This window comes from Heterodontus francisci, chromosome 7, assembly GCF_036365525.1.
Source record: "Heterodontus francisci isolate sHetFra1 chromosome 7, sHetFra1.hap1, whole genome shotgun sequence".
NCBI lineage: Eukaryota > Metazoa > Chordata > Chondrichthyes > Heterodontiformes > Heterodontidae > Heterodontus > Heterodontus francisci.
The window spans coordinates 58,054,052-58,075,935 of NC_090377.1; the positions used below are offsets into that span (position 1 = coordinate 58,054,052).

At 43.5% G+C, this 21,884-nt stretch overlaps 1 protein-coding gene across 1 annotated transcript in view; it reads right to left on the minus strand.

The window, feature by feature from the left end:
* Nucleotides 1-21,884, minus strand: part of LOC137372380 (sodium-driven chloride bicarbonate exchanger-like) — a 274,810-nt gene that overhangs the window by 187,967 nt on the left and 64,959 nt on the right. The window lies entirely within an intron of this gene.

The following is a 21,884-nucleotide window of genomic DNA, read 5'->3' on the forward strand; positions in this document are numbered from 1 at the left end:
CATTCTGGATGCTGTGACCAGAATGTTGGACCTTTCTCCAGTACTTTTTATTTTATTTATTTATTTAGAGATACAGCACTGAAACAGGCCCTTCGACCCACCGAGTCTGTGCTGACCATCAACCACCCATTTATACTAATCCTACATTAATCCCATATTCCTAACACATCCCCCCTTCCCTCAATTTCCCTACAACCTAGCTATACTAGGGGCAACTTATAATGGCCAATTTACCTATCAACCTGCAAATCTTTGGCGGTGGGAGGAAACCGGAGCACACGGCGAAATCCCACACAGTCACAGGGAGAACTTGCAAACTCCGCACAGGCAGTACCCAGAACTGAACCCGGGTCGCTGGAGCTATGAGGCTGTGGTGCTAACCACAGCGCCACTTTTTTTTTAAACTATTGAGAACAGAAAAGTATACAGTTCTGTCTGTTCTAACCAAGGTTCTGCATAAGTTTAACATAATTTCTCTGTTTTTGAATTCTATTCCTCTAGAAATGAATTGCAGTACTTAGTTTTCAATTTTTGTAGCTTTGTTAATCTGTATTGCTACTTTTAATTTTTTTTTATTTCCAAAATATACTTTATTCATAAAAATCTGTAAAAATTACTATGCCAAACAGTTTCAAAACAGCACCAAAAAATACAAACATTGCAAGGGAGATCAGTTTCCTTCAATACTGTCATGAGTTTCTTCCCAACCCTTCCGTTTCACAATTGTCATGTCAATTACAGTTTTACATTTACAGCAATTGAGAATATTAACGATACAGTTCGAGGGGTTTCCCATGGATCCAGCGCCTCAGTCCAGCTTGGTGGGGGGACCTTACACTGTGGTCTTTCCCCATTGAGCCTTTGCTGCGGCTGCCCCAAGCTTTAGCGCGTCCCTCAGCACGTAGTCCTGGACCTTGAAATGTGCCAGTCTGCAACATTCGGTGGTGGACAACTCTTTGCGCTGGAAGACCAGCAAGCTTCGGGCAGACCAAAGGGTGTCTTTCACCGAATTGATAGTCCTCCAGCAGCAGTTGATGTTTGTCTCGGTGTGCGTCCCTGGGAACAGCCCTTAGAGCGCAGACTCCTGTGTTACAGAGCTGCTTGGGATGAACCTTGACAAAAACCACTGCATCTCTTTCCACACCTGCTTTGCAAAGGCATATTCCAGGAGGAGGTGGGCGACCGTCTCTTTCCCACCACAGCCAATGCAGGGGCACTGTGCGGAGGGGGCGAGACTTCGGGTGTGCATGAAGGATCTGACGGGGAGGGCCCTTCTCACCACCAGCCAAGCTACGTCTTGGTGCTTGTTTGAAAGTTCTGGTGATGAGGCATTCCGCCAAATGACTTTGACGGTCTGCTCGGGGAACCATCCAACAGGATCCACCGTCTCCTTTTCCCGTAGGGCCTTGAGGACATTCCGTGCAGACCACTGCCTGATGGACCGGTGGTCAAAGGTGTTTTCCCGCAGAAACTGCTCCACGAAGGATAGGTGGTACGGCACGGTCCAACTGCATGGAGCGTTCCGCGGCAATGTGACCAGGCCCATCCTTCGCAACACCGGGGACAGATAGAACCTCAGCACGTAGTGACACTTGGAGTTTGCGTACTGGAGATCTACACACAGCTTGATGCAGCCGCACACGAAGGTGGTCATCAGGATGAGGGCCACGTTGGGTACATTTTTCCCGCCCTTGTCCAGAGATTTGAACATCGTGTCCCTCCGGACCCGGTCCATTTTAGATCCCCAGATGAAGCGGAAAATGGCTCGGGTGACTGCCACAGCGCAGGAGTGGGGTATGGGCCAGACCTGCGCCACGTAGAGCAACAACGTGAGCGCCTCGCACCTGATGACCAGGTTCTTACCCACAATGGTATGATTTGTGAATCTGCACCCCTAGATCCCTTGATGACTTTAAGGAGTAAGTGGTCTTCTTACCCCTACTACGATGCACCACCTCACACTTATCTATATTGAAATTCATTTGCCAATAACACATCCATTCTGAAAGTTTGCTAACATCTTCTTGTACTTTGTCACAGTCTTCCTCATTACTAATTATACCCCCAATTTGGTGTCATCACAAATTTTGAAATTGTACTTCTGATTCTAGAGTCCAAATCATTTATGTAAATATTTTGCAACTGTCATTAACAGTGCCTGCATTGATATGTTTCTATTTATGAAACTCACACTATTCGAACTGTGTGACCAAAAAATATCTGTAGAAAAAGGATATTTTAGTAACACCTCACCAAATCATTAAAAATAAAGATACAGAAAGTAGAGCATCATCTCACTTCAAAGTATAACATTGCTATATTATATATTTTCCTATAAATGTTTAGCTAGAACAAGTATTGAAAATTTAAAAGTGGAACTCTATTTCTGGAGTTACTCATTTCGAGCCAAGAAACTCCATTGCTCTATACATGATTCCCTATGAGCAAAATTTACTTGAGTCATGGATGTCTGTCTGGATTTGAGGAAAGATAACATATGCAAGTTTGTGACCATGAGGGGGAAATAGAGCTTATTGTTTGTGATTACCACAGTTGTTGTTTTTGAAAGCCTTAATGTGTATGTTTCTTTTAGAATTAGAATTTTAGAATTAGAACATTACAGCGCAGTACAGGCCCTTCGGCCCTCGATGTTGCGCCGACCTGTGAAACCATCTGACCTACACTATTCCATTTTCATCCATATGTCTATCCAATGACCACTTAAATGCCCTTAAAGTTGGCGAATCTACTACTGCTGCAGGCAGGGCGTTCCACGCCCTTACTACTCTCTGAGTAAAGAAACTACCTCTCACATCTGTCCTATATCTATCACCCCTCAACTTGAAGCTATGTCCCCTCGTGTTTGCCATCACCATCCGAGGAAAAAGACGCTCACTATCCACCCTATCTAACCCTCTGATTATCTTATATGTCTCTATTAAGTCACCTCTCCTACTCCTTCTCTCCAACGAAAACAACCTCAAGTCCCTCAGCCTTTCCTCGTAAGACCTTCCCTCCATACCAGGCAACATCCTAGTAAATCTCCTCTGCACCCTTTCCATAGTTTCCACATCCTTCCTATAATGCGGTGACCAGAACTGCACGCAATACTCCAGGTGCGGTCTCACCAGAGTTTTGTACAGCTGCAGCATGACTTCGTAGCTCCGAAACTCGATCCCCCTACTAATAAAAGCTAACACACCATATGCCTTCTTAACAGCCCTATTAACCTGGGTAGCAACCTTCAGGGATTTATGCACCTGGACACCAAGATCTCTCTGTTCATCTACACTACCAAGAATCTTCCCATTAGCCCAGTACTCTGCATTCCTGTTACTCCTTCCAAAGTGAATCACCTCACACTTTTCCGCATTAAACTCCATTTGCCATCTCTCAGCCCAGCTCTGCAGCCTATCTATGTCCCTCTGTACCCTACAACATCCTTCGGCACTATCCACAACTCTACCGACCTTAGTGTCATCTGCAAATTTACTAACCCACCCTTCTACACCCTCTTCCAGGTCATTTATAAAAATGACAAACAGCAGTGGCCCCAAAACAGATCCTTGCGGTACACCACTAGTAACTAAACTCCAGGATGAACATTTGCCATCAACCACCACCCTCTGTCTTCTTTCAGCTAGCCAATTTCTTTTGCTTCTATGTCTATTTATTGTGATAAATGTAACTGATAGTTCAAATTGTTTAGACAACGAAACTAACGGTACAGTTTTTCTACCTATTGAAACAGGCAGAAAGATACGATGATTGGCAAACGATACGCCTTCCCATGTCAAATGTCTTGGTATATACCCTCACATACGAGTCTATGGGGCAGCAGTGAAGGGACGTGTCTTTGCAAACTCAGATTCACCAAGAGTGTCCCGAGTAGCCTATGCCAGCATCTGCAACCAGAGCTGCAGCCCAGATCGAAAGCCTGAACAGATCTGCCAGTGACAAAGTAGGTACCACTCTTAACATTTATGCCACTGGTTCCTTCCAATCCAGGAGACCTGTGCAGCATTCTGTCTAGTCTGTCCAATTCTATATTCACTAAACACTCGATGCTATCTTTAGGAAAACTGCAGAATTTATGTATTTTGGAATGACACCGAGATAGCAGCTTAGAAAGGCCATTTAGCTCGATTGTATTGCTGTATTCCCTAAAGTTCAGAATGTAATGTTTAGTTTAGTTTGTTTTAGTTTAGAGATACAGCACTGAAACAGGCCCTTCGGCCCACCGAGTCTGTGCCGACCATCAACCACCCATTTATACTAATCCTACACTAATTCTATATTCCTACCACATCCCCACCTATCCCTATATTTCCCTACCACCTCCCTATACTAGGGGCAATTTATAATGGCCAATTAACCTATCAACCTGCAAGTCTTTGGCATGTGGGAGGAAACCGGAGCACCCGGAGGAAACCCACGCAGACACAGGGAGAACTTGCAAACTCCACACAGGCAGCACCCAGAATTGAACCCGGGTCGCTGGAGCTGTGAGGCTGCGGTGCTAACCACTGCGCCACTGTGCCGCCCCAAATGGATGAGACCCACAGCGCATTGGCAAGACCAACTGTTAATCAGTTTAATTTTTTAATAGGAAGGGATTCCATTCTATCAGTGTTCAAATAGTTTCTGATCAGCAGCAGCAAACCTTTCATGTGAATACTATATTTCCTGACAGTTGTCACAACACTTCTGTCATGAGGCATTCAAGCCTGCCAACTCTATTCAGGGAAGATGGTCAAAGGTCCAAATGAATTCAGGATTACAAGTGTACCTCTTGCTTTTATGGTTCATAACTCCACTTAAAGTGCTGTTATCAGCATCTAAACATAGATACAATTAAATACATTCAGTCACAAAAATGTAAATTGAGAGAATTATTAAGTTTCTGAAGGGAAGGTTACATTGTCTTGATAGATCAGGAGGACCACTGTAATATACTCCCACCTAGGTGTGTCACATTGTGGCTTCAGACTATGCTCTACAGAACTTTGCAATTCATAAAGGACTGGAACTGGAAGAGGAAGGTTCAGCTGCTGTGGATATGGAGACACCTGAAATCCAACCTCAGGAGGATCTTGATTCAGAGAAGGCTACAATCCCAGTTGTCATGGAACGAGACAGGCAGATTATTAATCAAACTTTCATTTGGGATTTACATCATTCTCCCAACGACACATTCATCACAATATATCCTCAGCATCATGGCTGATCCAACCTTTACTGTGAGGACATTTGGTTTTGTGCCTCACAGAGCACCCAACTAGACCTCTTGAAACTCAGTGAGCTAATTGAACAATGGAGCCAATGAAAACATTAACATCTGCTTAAATTATTAATATTGAAAACACATTTCACACAAGTCTTGCCTGGTGCCTAGATGGCTTTACTATGACCTGTCTTGGTGCTTCTAAATGCAACTTGAGGGCTAGTATCACAAGAGGTGCTTAGCTGCACCTGCATGCACCAAGCCTCTTGGGACTGAGGTGGCCCTCATCTCATGATGGCTGAATCCTGAGGATTCACTGTAGGACTCAACTTTATCTTGTCAGGCAACACCTCTAGGGCAGCAATTGGCTAAGGTCACTGGCATTTATGATGAGAAGGCCGCCAGTAAGTCACTGGGCACCTGGAAACTTCCAGCAGACATATCCTATTTCACATGGGGTTGTGCTCATAGGCCTCCCACAATTATTATAATGAACTGACCTCCCATTCCAGCAAGGTCAATGGCACTTGTTAGTAAAAAAAACCTAAAACCTTTAAATGGCAAGAAGGCATAAACTAACAATGGCAACAGAGTAGATGTTTAGTAACATTTGTTGTGGTAACCACGAAACTGGGTTCTCAACGGATGTTTATGTTTATTAATCCGAAGAAGAATTAATCCTTCTATTGGGTCATCTCCAAAGTTCTAATACAAAGTGACCTCCCACATCATATTTTTTACATTATTAACATGAAGCAAACAATACTGAATCCGTTCCAGCGTTAAGTTAGTGTTGGCTAACTACTAATTAAAATAGTCTAAAATTGTTACATAACTGTAGAAATTGGTACCTGATTCTCACATTATCTGACAAGTGTTAGATGGTGTAACACTGTTTCTGTTTCACACCAGCCTTTATAATACCTTTTATTGTCTTGGCGAGTAAATTTGAGTCAGTATGTATACAGATATCACGACCTAAATTTGTCCAAGATCTCAGCTCTTCAATACTTCAGCATAGCCTGAACACAGAAGATAACTACCCTGCCATGATATACACACAAGACCCTCTGATCATATTGCATCTGCATCTGATGTGAAGAAAAGACCAGGTTCAGTATAAGCAGCTAACTGGTAAATTTCATCCAGGTTTTACATATATATAAATATTTGAAATTTTCTCACTATTTATTCCACTACATGACTTCTACAGTTATGTAACATGAATGACTGAATGATAAACAACAAAGTATTTTAAGTGATGCTATGAACAAAATAAAACTGAAAAAATAAAGTTGATAAAGTGAAATGACAATAAAAAGGTTGAGTTCAAGTGGCAAACACTAAGATTAAAGGTTGCTGTATCATAATGACTATCTGATGAAATGAAGCTTTGGCAGAACCCCGGAAAGATGCCATCTGCCTGCCCTTCCTGCTTAGGAATGATGTATCACTGTAGTTTTTTTGGCTCCTTGGGAAGTTGAAAATCTCATTTGTATCAGTGCTAATGATGGAAGTAGTCTGTGACATCATTAACTCATCTTTTCACTCTCCAGATACGATGGACATATCAAAAACTCCTTTATAGTCATCATAACTCTAATAAGGTTAACCGGTATATATACAAATAATTATAATGGATGATCAACCCACTATTTCTTTCACCAGATCACAAGATAATTACAGACGAGGAAGGTCATTAAACCCACCTGATTCATCTATCCTGAGAGATCCTAACATAAGCCATCGTTTCTTCAATTATTCCAGGGCTTTTGTCTCCTCTACTCTATCTGAAGGTTCATTCTATATGTTCATCACACTTTGTGCCGTTATGAAAGTACTTCTAATTTTTTTTTGAGAACTCGTATTTTAGAATTATGGACCTTTGTCATGTTCATTGACTATGTTCATTTGGGAAAACTGAAAAGATTCCATGGATGTGTTTTTTTTTTACAAGGGTCACAGAGATCTTGTTTGAAAATAAACCTTTACTGGATGTCACATGCCTTAGGCTCAATAAACAACAGAAACCTTGGTGACTTGGGAAAGATATTTACAGAGAAGTGACATGTCAAGATTTATGGCGGTCAGGAGGTTTTGCTTTTGGGATTGTTTTTGGTTTAGCTGGGGTGTAGACTGTGCTGAAAGCAGTTGGATTTGTAGCCTGCTAAAAAAACACCCAACTCCTCTTTCTCTACCTCTTTGGAAAAACCCTGTGAATCCAGTGTGAGAGAGCTAAAACCCCTGATGCCACATTTCTCCTGAGATGCTCCTGGAAGGCCTGCCAGATTAATTCTCAACAACGCCTGAAAAGAACTGCTCCAGAAAGGATCTCAGTGACCTGTCTACATGTACTTGGACGCCAGACTGTATGCCATTTTTGGGACACAACATATCTCATCCTTTTTCTTCAAGAATTAACACGTATTTGGCCAAAGTATTCTCTTTTCTTGGTCTTTTTTTGTAAAAGACCTCTGCAGAGAAAATTTCTTTTTTTTTCCTTTAACTAGTGTGTGTGTGTGAGTGTGCATGTTGGGTAGTTAAAAAGGGAACTTTCATATTTCAATCTGTGTGTTAATGCTTTGCTTCTTTACTGGATAAGTCTTGTTTCATAATAAACTGATCATTTTGTTGTTTATTAAAGAAACCTGGTTGATGTATTTTATTCTGGGATAAAGAGCAGAGTATATGATTGACTGTATCGATAACTGGGTAAATATTTAAATATATGTTGTGACCTGTGGAGAAGTGGAACTAGAGAAAGACAGTGGAGTCCTCCTGCCTCGGTCGTAACAGTGCTAAAAAATAATTTCCTGATTTGTTTCCTACCACTACCCTTTTCTAATTTGAAACTGTGTCCACTAGTTTTAATCCTGCAATTCAATTATAAGTAATATTTTAGTTTAGTTTTAGTTCGCTATACCTTTAACAACCCTATATACCACTATATCGTTATATCTCAGTCACCTCCTTTCCAAGCTGAAAAGCCCAGGTGTCACCAGACTTTCCTCAAAACACTGCCACTGGGATTCAGCATTATGCCTCCTCCCTGTGCTGTCTCCAGTGCTTGAATGTCTCTCTTGTTTCTTGGTGATCAGAAATGGATGCAGTATAACTAAACCACTATAAGGTTTGACCATTACCTACTTTTGACTGATGTTTTAGTTGTATGGTCAGAGTCAGGATTCAAGGCTACTGGAACCACAGGTCAAGTAACAAAGAGGAACTTAAAGACATCAGTGGGGATCCAGAATTGGGGGTCAGAAGTGGCAGCAATCATGGGGCCGGAGGTCAGAAGTGGTGGCAGTTTGGGAGGGCAGTTAAATTTGGCGCGAGAAGAAGCACTCCTGCTTCTCTTGTCTCCACATTCAGAAATGTAGATGTAAAAAATTTTACCTAGTCAGTCACCATAATGTAATAGAATTTTATATTGCATTTGTAAGTGATTTAGCTAAGTTCAAAACTCTGGTCTTAAATCTAAATACAGCAAATTGCACAGGTATAAGGGGTGAGTTGGCTAAGGTAGACTAGGGCACTACATTAAAAGATATAATGGTAGACAAGCAATGGTTAGCATTTAAAGAATTCATGCATAATGTCCAATAAATGGACATTCCTTTAAGGCACAGAAAACCCAGAAAAAAGTGCTCCAACCTGGCTAACAAGAAGAGTTAAAGGTAGTATTCGATCAAAGGAAGAGGCTTATAATGTTGCCAAAAATAGTAGTAGGCCAGACGATTGGGAAGATTCTAGAATCAGCAAAGGACAACCAAGAAATTGATAAGGAAAGAGAAAAGAAAGGATATGACTGTAGACTACCAAGAGACATAAAAATTGATTGTAAATGTTTCTATAGGTATGTAAATAGGAAGAGATTAGTGAAAAAATTTGTGAAAGTAAATGTGGGCCCATTAGAGGCAGAGACAGGTGAAATTATAATGGGAAATAAGATAGAAGAAACAAAATAATTCCAAAAATAATGAGGAACCAAGGGTCTAGTGAGTATGAGGAACTTAAAGAAATCAGTATAAGTTAAGAAATAGTACTGGAAAAATTAGTGGAACTAAATGGCAGCAAATCCCCTGGACCTGACAACCTGCACCTAGGGCTTTAAAAGAGGCAGCTCCAGAGATAGTGGATGCACAGGTTTTGATCTTCCAGAATTCCTTAGATTCATGACAGTTCCCAATGTTTGGAAGGTAGCAAACATAACCCTGTATTTAAGATAGGAGGGAGAGAGAAAATGGAGAACAATGGGCCAGTTAGCCTCATGTTACAGTAGGAAATATGCTAGGATCTATTATTAGGAATGTGGTAACAGGGCACTTAGAAAATCATAATATCATTGAACAGAGTCAACATGAATTTATGAAAGGGAACTTGTGTTTGACAAATCTGTTAGAGTCTTTTGAGGATATAACTAGTAGGATGGATAAGGGAGAACAATGGATATAGTGTTTTTAGATTTTCAAAAAGCATTTGGTAAAGTACCACACATGAGGTTATTACACAAAATTAGAACTCCTATGATTGGGGGTAATATATTAGCATGGATTGAGGATTGGTTAATGGAAAGAAAACAGAATAGAAATAAACAGGACATTTTCAGTTTGACAGGCTGCAACTAATGGGGTACCGAAAAAATCAGTACTTTAGTCTCAGCAATTTACAGTCTATGTTCATGACTTAGATGGGGGGATTAAGGGCTGAAATTCACAGGAGCAAAGTGAACAGATACAAAGGGGTGTGGGGGAATATAATCAGGATGGGACACATCGGATAGGAAGTCCAACGCCGTGAAGACTCATCCCGATTTTGTCTATGGCAGCAAACACGGAGGGCGGAGGTCAGACGGCAACTTGGCGGGCAGATAATTGAGATAGTTAACAGGCCAATTGAATGCAATTTAATGGAGCGGATTTAATTTTATAAATGGCGCATGGATCTCACAGGCCTTCAGAGGCTTGCCTCCTTCAAGGAGGCAATGTGGAGGCAGCAGATCATGGCTGGCTGAAAGGAAAGGCCAGTGGGAGGGCAACGATCCAGGGCCTGGCTGGGTAATGAAGTTGGCCTGGGCACAGCGTGTCAGGAGTGAGGGGAAGGTTGGCTGAGCTGCAGGAGAGCCACTACAAGGAGCGCAACCCACAAGTGACACCTATGTAAGGTTCACAAGTAGGGGCAACAAGAGGGTCCACTGATAGGGAAGAACAGCCTTTCAGGGAGATGCCACCTATCAGGGGCCTCATTCATCCAGGCTTCGGGGACCCCATCGAAGACGAGGTGCAGCTGACCAGGAAGGGTTGCCAGGTACCTGCAGAAGCATTGCAATGGCCTGTAAGCCCACAGGAGGGTCTTCAGCAGGCCTCCGGACACTGCAGAAAGGTGAAAAGGAGAAAGGGAGCTGTCCCACACAGAAGGAAGTACCCTCCAGACAGAATGTACAGGTGGAGGTTCAACTACCTGCAGTTGTCCAAGAGGCAGTGCAACAAAGACTATGCCTCTCCGGGGAGGCTGTAACATACTTGTGTGCCATGATGCAAGATGAGCTGTACCCTATGGGACTTGGTGGGAATCCAATGCCAGTGGCCCTGAAGGTCACCATGGCGCTGAACGTCTACACCACTGGTATCCTGCATAAAGGAGGTCATCAAAGCCCTGTTCAGGAGGGCCAGAGACTATGTGCGCTTCTGCATGGATCCCAACTCACAAGCTGAGAGGGCTATCAGGTTCGGAGCCATTGCTGGATTCCTCCGAATTCAGGGTGTTATCGACTGTACACATGTGGTCATCAAGGCTCCAGAACACCAGCCAGTGGCCTTCATCAACAGAAAGGGCTTCCACTCTCTCAAAATACAATTGGTCTGCGACTACTGTAAACGAATCCTGCAGGTCTGTGCACACTTCCTGGGAAATTGCCACGATGCCTACATTTTGAAGTAGTCCCAAGTGCCAGACCTTTTCCACCTTCCCTCCAGCCTTCAGGGATGGATCCTTGGAGACAAGGGCTACCCACTGAGGACGTGGTTACTGACGCCTGTGAGGAGCCCATGCACAGATGCAGAGAAGAGATACTAATGCCTGCACCGGAACAATGCGAGCGAGCATTGAGGCGGCCATTGGTGTGCTGAAGATGAGATTCAGATGCCTAGATCAGTCTGGTAGTGCCCTTCAATATGCCCCAGCAAGGGTCTCACATATCGTCATGGTTTGCTGTGTGCTGCACAGGCGTGGAGCCAATGAGCAATGAGGAGTGTGAGGAGCAGACTGTCTCCTCAGATGATCAGGATGTAGAGTAGGAAGATGGGCAAGCCAGACCAGATGAAAGACCCCAGAGTCTATAGGACAGTGGCCATTGATAGAGGCGCAAAGGAAGCTCGCAATGTCCTTTTACATTCGTGCTTCGTTTGATCCTTTATTCCCCCTGGACCTTGACCAACAAAGACTTACTTTTATGTAGCAATGTTGTCGCCTTCCTTCCTGAAGGATGCATTAGCTTATTGAACATTCGGCAAAACAGATCAGGTGAGGCTCCTGAGTTGACCCCTCACAGCATCTTTAATCACCTCCAGCCTTTTCATAGAGGCTGGGATGCATCGAAGGGCCACACCTTTGACGCATGAGTAAGGGAGGGAATCCATGCCATTTTCATCAGAAACAAACACTCACCCATGATAACCCCATAATTCCACGTGCATTTCTTAATTCTCTTTCTCCTACGACATGTTGCCCTGTACTGTCAGCTGAGGTGGAGGCTGGCTGTTGACCTTGGTGCCCTGTGGCTAGGGAGGACCTTGGCAGTTATCCTCTGGATGCCTTGGGCCCTGGCATGCTGAGGGCCTCCTGCAAAGAAGCAGTACCGCCCTCTTTTGGCAGGGATGTTGGAGGAACTGGCGACACTGGCAGAGGGGAAGAGGACCCTGAGAGGAGCTCCCTATCAAGGCAGACTTCTGTCTCCCGACTGACCTGAGAGGACAGAGGACCTGGTAATGATTCCAGGTCCTCTGTCCCCCTCCTGCCTTGCCACTGCTGCCTTGCACCCATAGTTAGGACAAGGACATGGAGGTCTGCACGAATACCCTGCAAACATTGAGTGCTCTGCAGGATGTGGCTCGCCATCAGAGCCACCAATCTCCAATAAAGGAGGCCACTCGTGCACCAGTCAGAGACAATGTCAATGTCAAGGCTTGGATGAGCTCCTCCATCATCCACGCTTGGGTACGCAAAGTCTCTGGCATCTCTGCCAGATGTTGCCGCAACTCTCGCTGCAGCTCCAGCATTTCCCTTGATGCTGCCGAAACCAGAGACATGTCATGCACCTGGGGCTCAGCGTGGGCCTAGCATTCCATCGTTCTCCGACTGTCAGAGGCCTGCGACATCATAGCCTCCATCAGCTGCTCAGGCGTGTGTGTGCTGTGTTTACCAGATTGTGTGCCCAGATCTAAACTGGAGTGAAAACCCACTGAGGTGCATGGAACTGCGCTGGTGGGGGGTGGAGGAGTATGAGATGCCGAAGGACCCTCTGAGGGTCCTTCTGCCCCCTCAAAAGGTGGCGGGAGCTTCCACAAATTCAGTTGTTCGCTGATTGCCACTGCTTGACCTGCATGAAAGAACAGAGACATGCAAGGGTCAAAAGCCTGCCCTCCCTCCATAGCACACACCCCTAAGATGCAGACCCCTGTGGCCACCGAATGACTGATGAGCAGCATGGCTCCATCACTGCAGATGCAGAATTGTGCCCGATGGAGATCTTACTCAGTCTTGGGACTGTGCCCCTGTTTTTCCGTCCACCATGATCCAGCAATCTTGAGGTCCAGCCTCCATTGGTGTGAGAACATGCAGCATAGTCAGCCCACCTCCGTTCTTGGCCCATTCCCTACAATTGCTTGCTATCTTCTCCTGCAGACAAAGGGAAGGGAGATGTTGATCCACAAGCGACATCAATCCCAATAAATAGGCTGCTGGCAGTTCAGTTGCCATTGTGGGCACATAGACGCCTCCTGTGTATGTTTTCTTCCAAGAGATATCGCGAGATCCCACTATGACATGGGGTCTCCTTTCAGGGTCACCACAACATGCCGCTGTCAGTCATCTTGCATCGCCTAACCACTTTCCCATATCTCGAGGGTGGATCCCTCTCCTCCCAATGCACCATCTTGCTTCACCAGATGCAAGGCCCAACAGGATGAAGGCATTAAATGATACCCACTTTCGCAGCCCAGATGAGGTCCCTGAGCCACATGCGGCACTGAATCCACATGTATAGCATAACCCCTTGGCTGCTCCATGATTTGCAGCTATGCCTCCTTTGTTTGGCTCCCAGGTCTCCTCCTCCTGTCCCTGGGAAACAAGATGTTGCTCCTTTCCCTGGCAGCCTGTAGGAGCACCTGGAGGGAAGCGTGGGGCTGCACGGTGTATTCTTTAAGCCATTTGTAAATGTCGACTATGACCACCTCCTCTTCCAGGCCTTCCAAATGTCGAGTGCACTACAGGCTTGGCAGCCCTTTAAAAATGACCCCATCAACTGCTGAGGCATCACCTGACACCATGCACCCCACTTCCGGGCCTGACCCCAATCACACAATTGTTGGGTGTTATGGCTCATTAGGCTTAATTGGCCGGCTGCATGCAATTCAGCTCTCCTGCCCCCGACATGCCTTGTACCCGGTTTCGGGCTCGATGGTGGAACTGACATCTCCCAAATAAAATTCAGCTCTAAGTGTAACATATCCAAGTTTGCTAATGATGCAAAGTTAGGTGGGAAAGTAAGCAGTGAGGAGGACCCAAAGAGGCTACAGAAGCAGTTTGGGTGAGTAGGCAAGAACAGGGCAGATGGACTATAATGTGGCCAATTGTGAATTTAGTGTTTAATTCACTGCCACTTCTCTTCCAGGAATGCCTACCTTGAAGAAGTTCTGCTCTTCTCTCTGACGGGATTTTCGTTTGTCTCTTTTATCTCTTGCCCCACCCCAGCTTTACTTGCTTAAAATCTTTTACATTTCTTATATCTGCCAGTTCTGAAGAAAGGTCACTGACCTGAAATGTCAACTCTGCTTCTCTCTCCACAGATGCTGCCAGACCTGCTGAGTTTTTCCAGCACTTTCTGTTTTTATTTCCTACTTCCAGCATCCACAGTATTTTGCTTTTATATTATGTGAAGTTATCCACTTTGGTAGGAAAAATTTTAAAAAATATTTTTTGAATGGTGAGAGACCAGAAAATGTGTGTATTCAGAGGGGCCTAGGTGTCCTTGTACATAAATCACAGAAAGCTAACATGCAGGTACAGCATGTAATTCGGAAGGCAAATGGCGTGTTAGCTTTTGTTACAACAGGATTGGAATATAAGAGTAACGAAGCTTTACTACAATTATACAGGGCATAGTGAGGCCACATGTTAAGCACTGCATGCAGTTTTGGTATCTGTACCCAAGGAAGGACATACTTGTCCTACAGGAAGTGCAACGAAGGTTCACTAAACAGGTTCCTGGAATGATGGATTAACCTATGAAAAGAGATTGAGTAGACTCGGCCTATATTCCCTGGAGTTTAGAAGAATGACAAGTGATCTAATTGAAACATATAAAATTCTTAAGGGGCTTGACAGAGAAGATGCTGAGAAAATGTTTCCCCTGACTGGGGAATTTGGAACACAGGGTCACAGTCTCAGAATAAGGGGTCAGCCATTTAGGACTGAGACGAAGAGAATTTCCTGCACTCAAAGGGTTGTGAATCCTTTAACACAGGGAGCTGTGGATGTTCAGTCATTGTGTATATTAAAGACAGAGTTTGATAGATTTTTGGATACTAAGAGAATTAAGGAAAATAGGGATAATGCAGGTAGGTGGGATTGAGGTAGTAGATCAGCCAAAGAGAGATACAGCACTGAAACAGGCCCTTCGGCCCACTGAGTCTGTGCTGACCAACAACCACCCATTTATACTAATCCTACATTAATCCCATATTCCCTACAACATCCCCACCATTCTCCTACCACCTACCTACACTAGGGGCAATTTACAATGGCCAATTTACCTATCAACCTGCGAGTCTTTGGCTGTGGGAGGAAACCGGAGCACCCGGCGGAAACCCACGCAGTCACAGGGAGAACTTGCAAACTCCACACGGGCAGTACCCAGAACCGAACCCGGGCCGCTGGAGCTGTGAGGCTGTAGTGCTGACCACTGCGAGGCTGCAGTGCTAACCACTACGCCACTGTGCCACCATGATCTTGTTGAATGGCTGAGCAGGCGCAAAGGGCCAAATAACCTACTCGAGCTCCTATTTCTTATTTTTTATGTTCTTATATCAGACAATCCGATGGTCTGGTTTCCCTGGCACAAATTGCCTCAGGGGAAACCAATCTTAAAGCGTGGGCTTTATGCAGGGATTTGACCACTTATACGCATATGCTCGGAGCTAACACCTGCTTCAAGCGTGGGTAAAGGAAACTTATTTTTTCTTTCCCCAATATGGTAGTCAGTGTACTTTCTGCTGGAAATGTGCACATGCTTCCTTCCTTCCAAATTGGGGACTTAGTAGACCCATTAGCACCTGAAAAAAAACTGTCACTTATAGCTAAATTTATAGGCCTCTTGCTCTAAATAAAGTTCTCTTTTTCATGCCTTTTTCCCCACACACGCATCAACATGCAGAAATAAGCTTGTATTTTGTTCACAATTCATTTGTTAAAATATTATTCATGAAAAACATTTTAAAATGCAAGCATGTCATGAAAAAAATAACTGCATACAAATATCATTTGAGAAACAATTATTTCTAATTCTTTGAGGATATACAGATTGCCTCTTAAATAGTTATATAGAAATATTATCCTGGCAAAGGTCACAGTCTACTGTCACCCATTTATTTAGACTGCTTCTGACATAATTCAGTCCAGTAATAGCAAACATAAATCTCAGTTGCTCACAAAATTACACTTCAAACCCAATTTGGACATAAAAGACGTCTTTGTTCAATCCATCAACTTCACAGTCAGAATGAGTCAGAACACAGAACTAGCTAGAACTAGTCACAGCAGGTTTCTGAGCTATGCACCAAACGTCAAGCTAAGCTAATTCAGCCCACCCCTGTCAATCAACACCGAAAACTGTATGCTTTCCTCCATCTTTCATCTTTTGTAGAAGGTAGAAACACTACTTTTAGCCATCATCCAGCAATGATGCTGTCCAAGTTAATAAGATGCACAGGAAAAATAGCAAGTAATGAGCTTATACATAAAGCAATATGTAGTTGTTCATTTACGCTGCAAATGCAACCTATATTCACACACAAATACATATGATTCTTTTCAGAGAAATGTTTAAACATCTTGTCAGCCAGCTTTAGCCATATTTAAGTCATGCAAACAGATCAATATCAAGAATTGCATTATAAATAACTGTGTCTAAAACCATTTATTGTAGACCACACATGTATGCAAAGCTCAATACATATGTAAATTTGAATAATTTTAAATAAAGTGAAAGTTAATTTCTAAATTCAAAGCCCATGTCTTGACCCCTTTAGATTTAGTGACCTTTAAAATCAATGATTACTGATTGCCATTGATAAGTTCCCTCTTTTTGGATGATGAATTGATTAAAAAATGATTTCCTATCAAATTTGAGGATAGAATAGTGAAATTTCTATTACATTCTTACCAACAATCAGGTCCAGAGAGACAAGCACATTACATTTAGAATGTCTGGACATGAAGAATCTTGATAATGACATTGTTACGATAAGGTGAAGAGGGGTTGAAGACCTCCCCTCCTGTCCCTCTCCAGCGTTTTTTTTTTAAGTGAATGTGCTTGCCATTTATGTGCTTGCCATTTATGTGCTACGATCATAAAACGAACCAACCAGACAGGTCTTCTTGAGTTTAACAAAGAAAGAGATCAGATTTATTGCACTTAAGTCGATATGAGTAAAATAATAAACTACACTCCAGCTTACACACACACACACCACAGGTTCCAGAGTGGGGAAGGATACATTGGTTGGATTGGAGTGTGGAGCAATAAAAAGGGATATACAGTCTGTGGTGTTTGGTGACTCGGTTGGTTTCCAACTGAACTCGGTGGTCCTAAGGCTTCTGCTTATAGATGTGAACAGCAGAATCAGTGGTTCTCCTACAACAGCGATGCAGATGAGTTCCTTCATGGGGTCTCTGTCTGCCGTGGTGATGGACTTAGGCGGTTATGACAGCAGGCAGGGTTCAAAATTTGCAAGGTGGACTTGAGAGAGAGAGAGAGAGAGAGAGAGAGAGGCTCTTCTCTGATCAGTGTCCAATTGCTTGTCTACTGCAGAGATAGATAAAGCGCCTTAAAGCACACAGATAGTGGGCCTGTCATATGATGGTTCAGTGTGTATTTCCTCTTGCAAACTTAATTAGTTCATGTCTAGGAATTCCCTTCTCTCAATCAGGGTTCCACTATTCAAGTGAATGCCTTTGACTGGTTCGTCTCCAACAGTTTAATGTCCCAAGTGATTGTCTTTAATGTCTTGTTAATGGGGACTGGCCAGGTGATTCACTCCAAACTCCCCAAGTCATCGTTCTGGAGGGGAAAGACCAGACAATTCAACTCCACCTCGATGCATTGGAATTTTGAGTGTTATAATGCAAATTTTGGTGGCCATTTTAGCTACCAGTAGTCACCATTTTAAAATTTAATTCAGGTTTCGAGCTGATGGATTAAAAAATCATTCGGCATAGCAAGTGTTCGTAACAACATTAATGACAATGAGAATGCAATGAGCCAAATGGAGGTACTGCATGCAATGATCACTATATACCCATTCATCACACATATTAAAAAATTAAAATTTAGCAAATTTTATTTTGTTGTTTCGTCAGACTTTAAAACGTTTATGCTCCTATTACTATGGTAGTGATTACAGCATGGCTTCCCGACCCAAACCAGACAGGACCCGACAACGACCCTCTGTACTTCCTAGGGTCCCACCATCCATTGTATATTCCCTTGCCTTGTTAGTCCTCCCAAAATGCATCACCTCACACTACTCAGGATTAAATTCCATTTGCCACTGCTCCGCCCATCTTATCTGCCCATCTATATCATCCAGTAAGCTAAGGCTTTCCTCCTCACTATTTGCGACACCACCAATTTTTGTGCCATCTGCGAACTTACTGATCATACCTCCTATATTCACATCTAAATCATTAATGTACACTACAAACAGCAAGGGTTCCAGCTCCATCCCTGCTGTACACCACTGGCCACAGGCTTCCAATCACAAATACAACCCTCAACCATCACACTCTGCCTCCTGCCACTAAGGCAATTTTGCATCCAATTTGCCAAATTGCCCTGAATCCTATGGGCTCTTACCTTCTTGACCAATCTCCCATGTGGGACCTTATCAAAAGCCTTACTGAAGTCCATGTAGACTACATCAACTACTTTACCCTCATCTACACAGCTGGTCACCTCCTCGAAAAATTCAATCAAATTTGTTAGACACGATCTCCCCCTGACAAAGCCATGCTGACTATTCTTGATTAATCCCTGCCTCTCTAAGTGATCCTGTCCCTCAGAATTATTTCCAATAGTTTCCCTACCACTGATGTTAGACTCACTGGCCTGTAATTACCTGGTTTATCCCTACTACCCCTCTTGAATAATGGTATCACATTCGCTGTCCTCCAGTCCCCTGGCACTTCTCCTGTGGCCAGAGGGGATTCGAAAATTTGTGTCAGAGCTCCTGCTATCTCCTCCCTTGCCTCACATAGCAGCCTGGGATACATCTCATCTGGGCCTGGGGATTTATCCACTTTTAAGCCCGCTAAAACTGCTAATACCTCCTCCCTTTCCATGCTAATTTGTTCAAGTATATCATAAACCCCATCCCTGATCTTTACACCTACATTGTCCTTCTCCGTAGTGAACACAGATGAAAAGTAATCATTTAAAACCTCACCTACGTCCTCCGGTTCCACACACAGATTGCCATTTTGGTCCTTAATGGGCCCTACTCTTTCTTTGGTTATCCTTTTGCCCTTAATATACTTATAAAACAACTTGGGATTTTCCTTTATCTTGCCCGCCAGTGTTTTTGCATGCCCCCCCTTCGCTCTCCTAATTACTTTTTTAAGTATCCCCCTATACTTTCTATACTCCTCTAGGGCCTTCGCTGTTTTCAGCTCTCTGAACCTGCCATAAGCTTCCTTTTTTATCCTTATCCAATCCTCTATATCCCTTGACATCCAGGGTTCCCTGGACTTAATAATCCTACCCTTCACCTTTACCGGAACATGTTGGCCCTGAACTCTCACGATTTCCTTTTTGAATGACTCCCACTGGTCTGATGTAGACTTTCCTACATGTAGCTGCTCCCAGTCCACTTTGGCCAGATCCTATTTTATCATATTGAAATCGGCCTTCCCCCAATTCAGAGAAGGGGAGCGGAGGGATAAAAAATATAGCACAACCAAGGGCTGAGTGGCTATGGGCTGAGACCATGCTCAGCTGAGGAAGACAATTCTTCATCAGCTGGAAGTGTGGGGACTGAATTCTTGCTCATAAGGGAAAGAGTCTAATATTTGCTCAGCAGGGGGTTTTAGAGACTGAATACTCGCTTTGTTGGCAGGGGGAGAAGTGGTGAGAACAAAAATTGCTCCGTTATTGGAGAGGTGCAACACAGAAAGCTTACTGAAAAGACACTCATATAACATTAGGTGGTGCCACATTGTTTTCAATTTATCATCCAATGCTGCTGGTGTGGTACCTTTGGATTCCTGAGACCACTCACCATTTTTTATATATAATACATTGATGTACTTTAACACTGAGTGATAGGGTGATGATCAATACATTGCTTGTAGCGATTCCATGCTATCACATTGCCATCCTTTTAATTGAATTCTAGGAACATAACAACCCATGTAAAAGGTGAATATAAATAGTCCTATGTTTATGAAAACGTCCAGTTCTGGGTGCCACACTTTAGGAAGGATGTGAAGGTGTTAGAGAATGATTCCAGGGATAAGGAACTTCAGTTATGAAGATAGATTGGAGAAGTTGGGACTGTTTTCCTTGGAGAAGGCGGAAAGGTGATTTGATAGAAGTATTCAAAATCATGAGGTGTCTGGACAAAATAGATAGGGAGAAACTTGTGAAAGGATCAAGAATGAGAAGTAATTGGTAAAAGAAGCAAAAGCAACATGAGAAAAAACTTTTTCACGCAGTGAGTGGTTAAGTTTGGAATGCATTGCCTGAGAGTGTGGTGGAGGCAAGTTCAATTGAAGCATTCAAAGGGAATGAGACTGTTATATGAAAAGGAAGAATATGCAGAGTTACGGGGAGAAGGCGGAAGAGTGTCACTAGGTGAAATGCTCATTCAGAGAGCCAGTACAGACACAAATGTGCAAATGGCCTCCTGCACTGTAACAATTCTGTGATTCTATGAAACAACGATCTATACTACTTTGAAAGAACAACAGTATTTAAGTGCAATTGAAAGTGATTTTAATTTAGATTCCACAAGTCCATTGTTTGTGATCTGTCTTCAGACTAAATTTGTGTTCAACAAATTAACATCAGCCTTGCAGACCCAGACAGACTTACATTCACAAACCTGCCAGTACTCAATGAAAAGTGTATCTAAACACCATGAACACTGCAAGTTAATTCACTGATGCTGGGTTCCTGGAATCCAAATGAACAGAGCAATATAAAAGGTGCAACGTTACCATGGTACTGTCACTGAAAAGCATTACCAACAGCAACTGAACTGTCAAAATGTTTCAGTGGCAAAGAATGTTATCCTTTACTGTGGCTAATGACACTGTGAGAGTGTATAGCCGTGATGCTATGCCCATGATCTTGTAAAATACAAGGATGAATAAATATTTGCTTATATACCTCAACACTGAGAAGGCAGGTGTTACCCATTCAACTAATTCTTTTGAAATGCTTTGGGGAAGAATCCTTATTGTTCACATTTTCGGAGGAATTAGGCTTGTAAACATCTCGCATCATGCAAGGACACTTTTTTGATGGATCAAAATTACAAAGCCACTGTAAAAGCCTGTGCACTTCCAAGCTGCCAGTTCCAGACCCACACCAGCAGAGACCTGGGAACATATAATCCATCATATTTTATAGTGTGGTAAGTGTGTGGTCAAAAGAATTAAGAAGGGGGAAGAAAAATTAGATCATTTTACAAAGATACAAACAAACTGCATTCAACGAAAATAAAACTCAAAGAGCTGAATGCTCCCAGGCCCTTGGAGGCGGGTATGGAGGTCGGTGTGGGGGGGCAACCAGATTCTGACAAAAAGCATCAGGGTGGTTCGTCAATGAGTTCCTGCCTCCAGCTGCTTTTCCCAGGGACGGCTAGGTCTGATGCCAGCAACCTGCGTGTCTTCAGCAGGATGCACATTAAGGTTGTTGAAGGACTAAGTATCGGCAATTTTGCCAGTGTTGTGCAGGCCCCAGGCTTTGCCAGCACCTTGGCAAGTGAGAGGAGGTGGCTGTACAGTGGGGGGTAGAGGCTACACTACTGCTGAAGAAGATCTAAATGTTTCCGGCAGAAAATGACAAGGCTGCTGACTTCCTAGATCACTGCCTTGCCATAGAGTATGGAACTCGTGGAGATGATTGTCTCTGCTCATCATGGGCCTTATGAAGTCTCAGCCA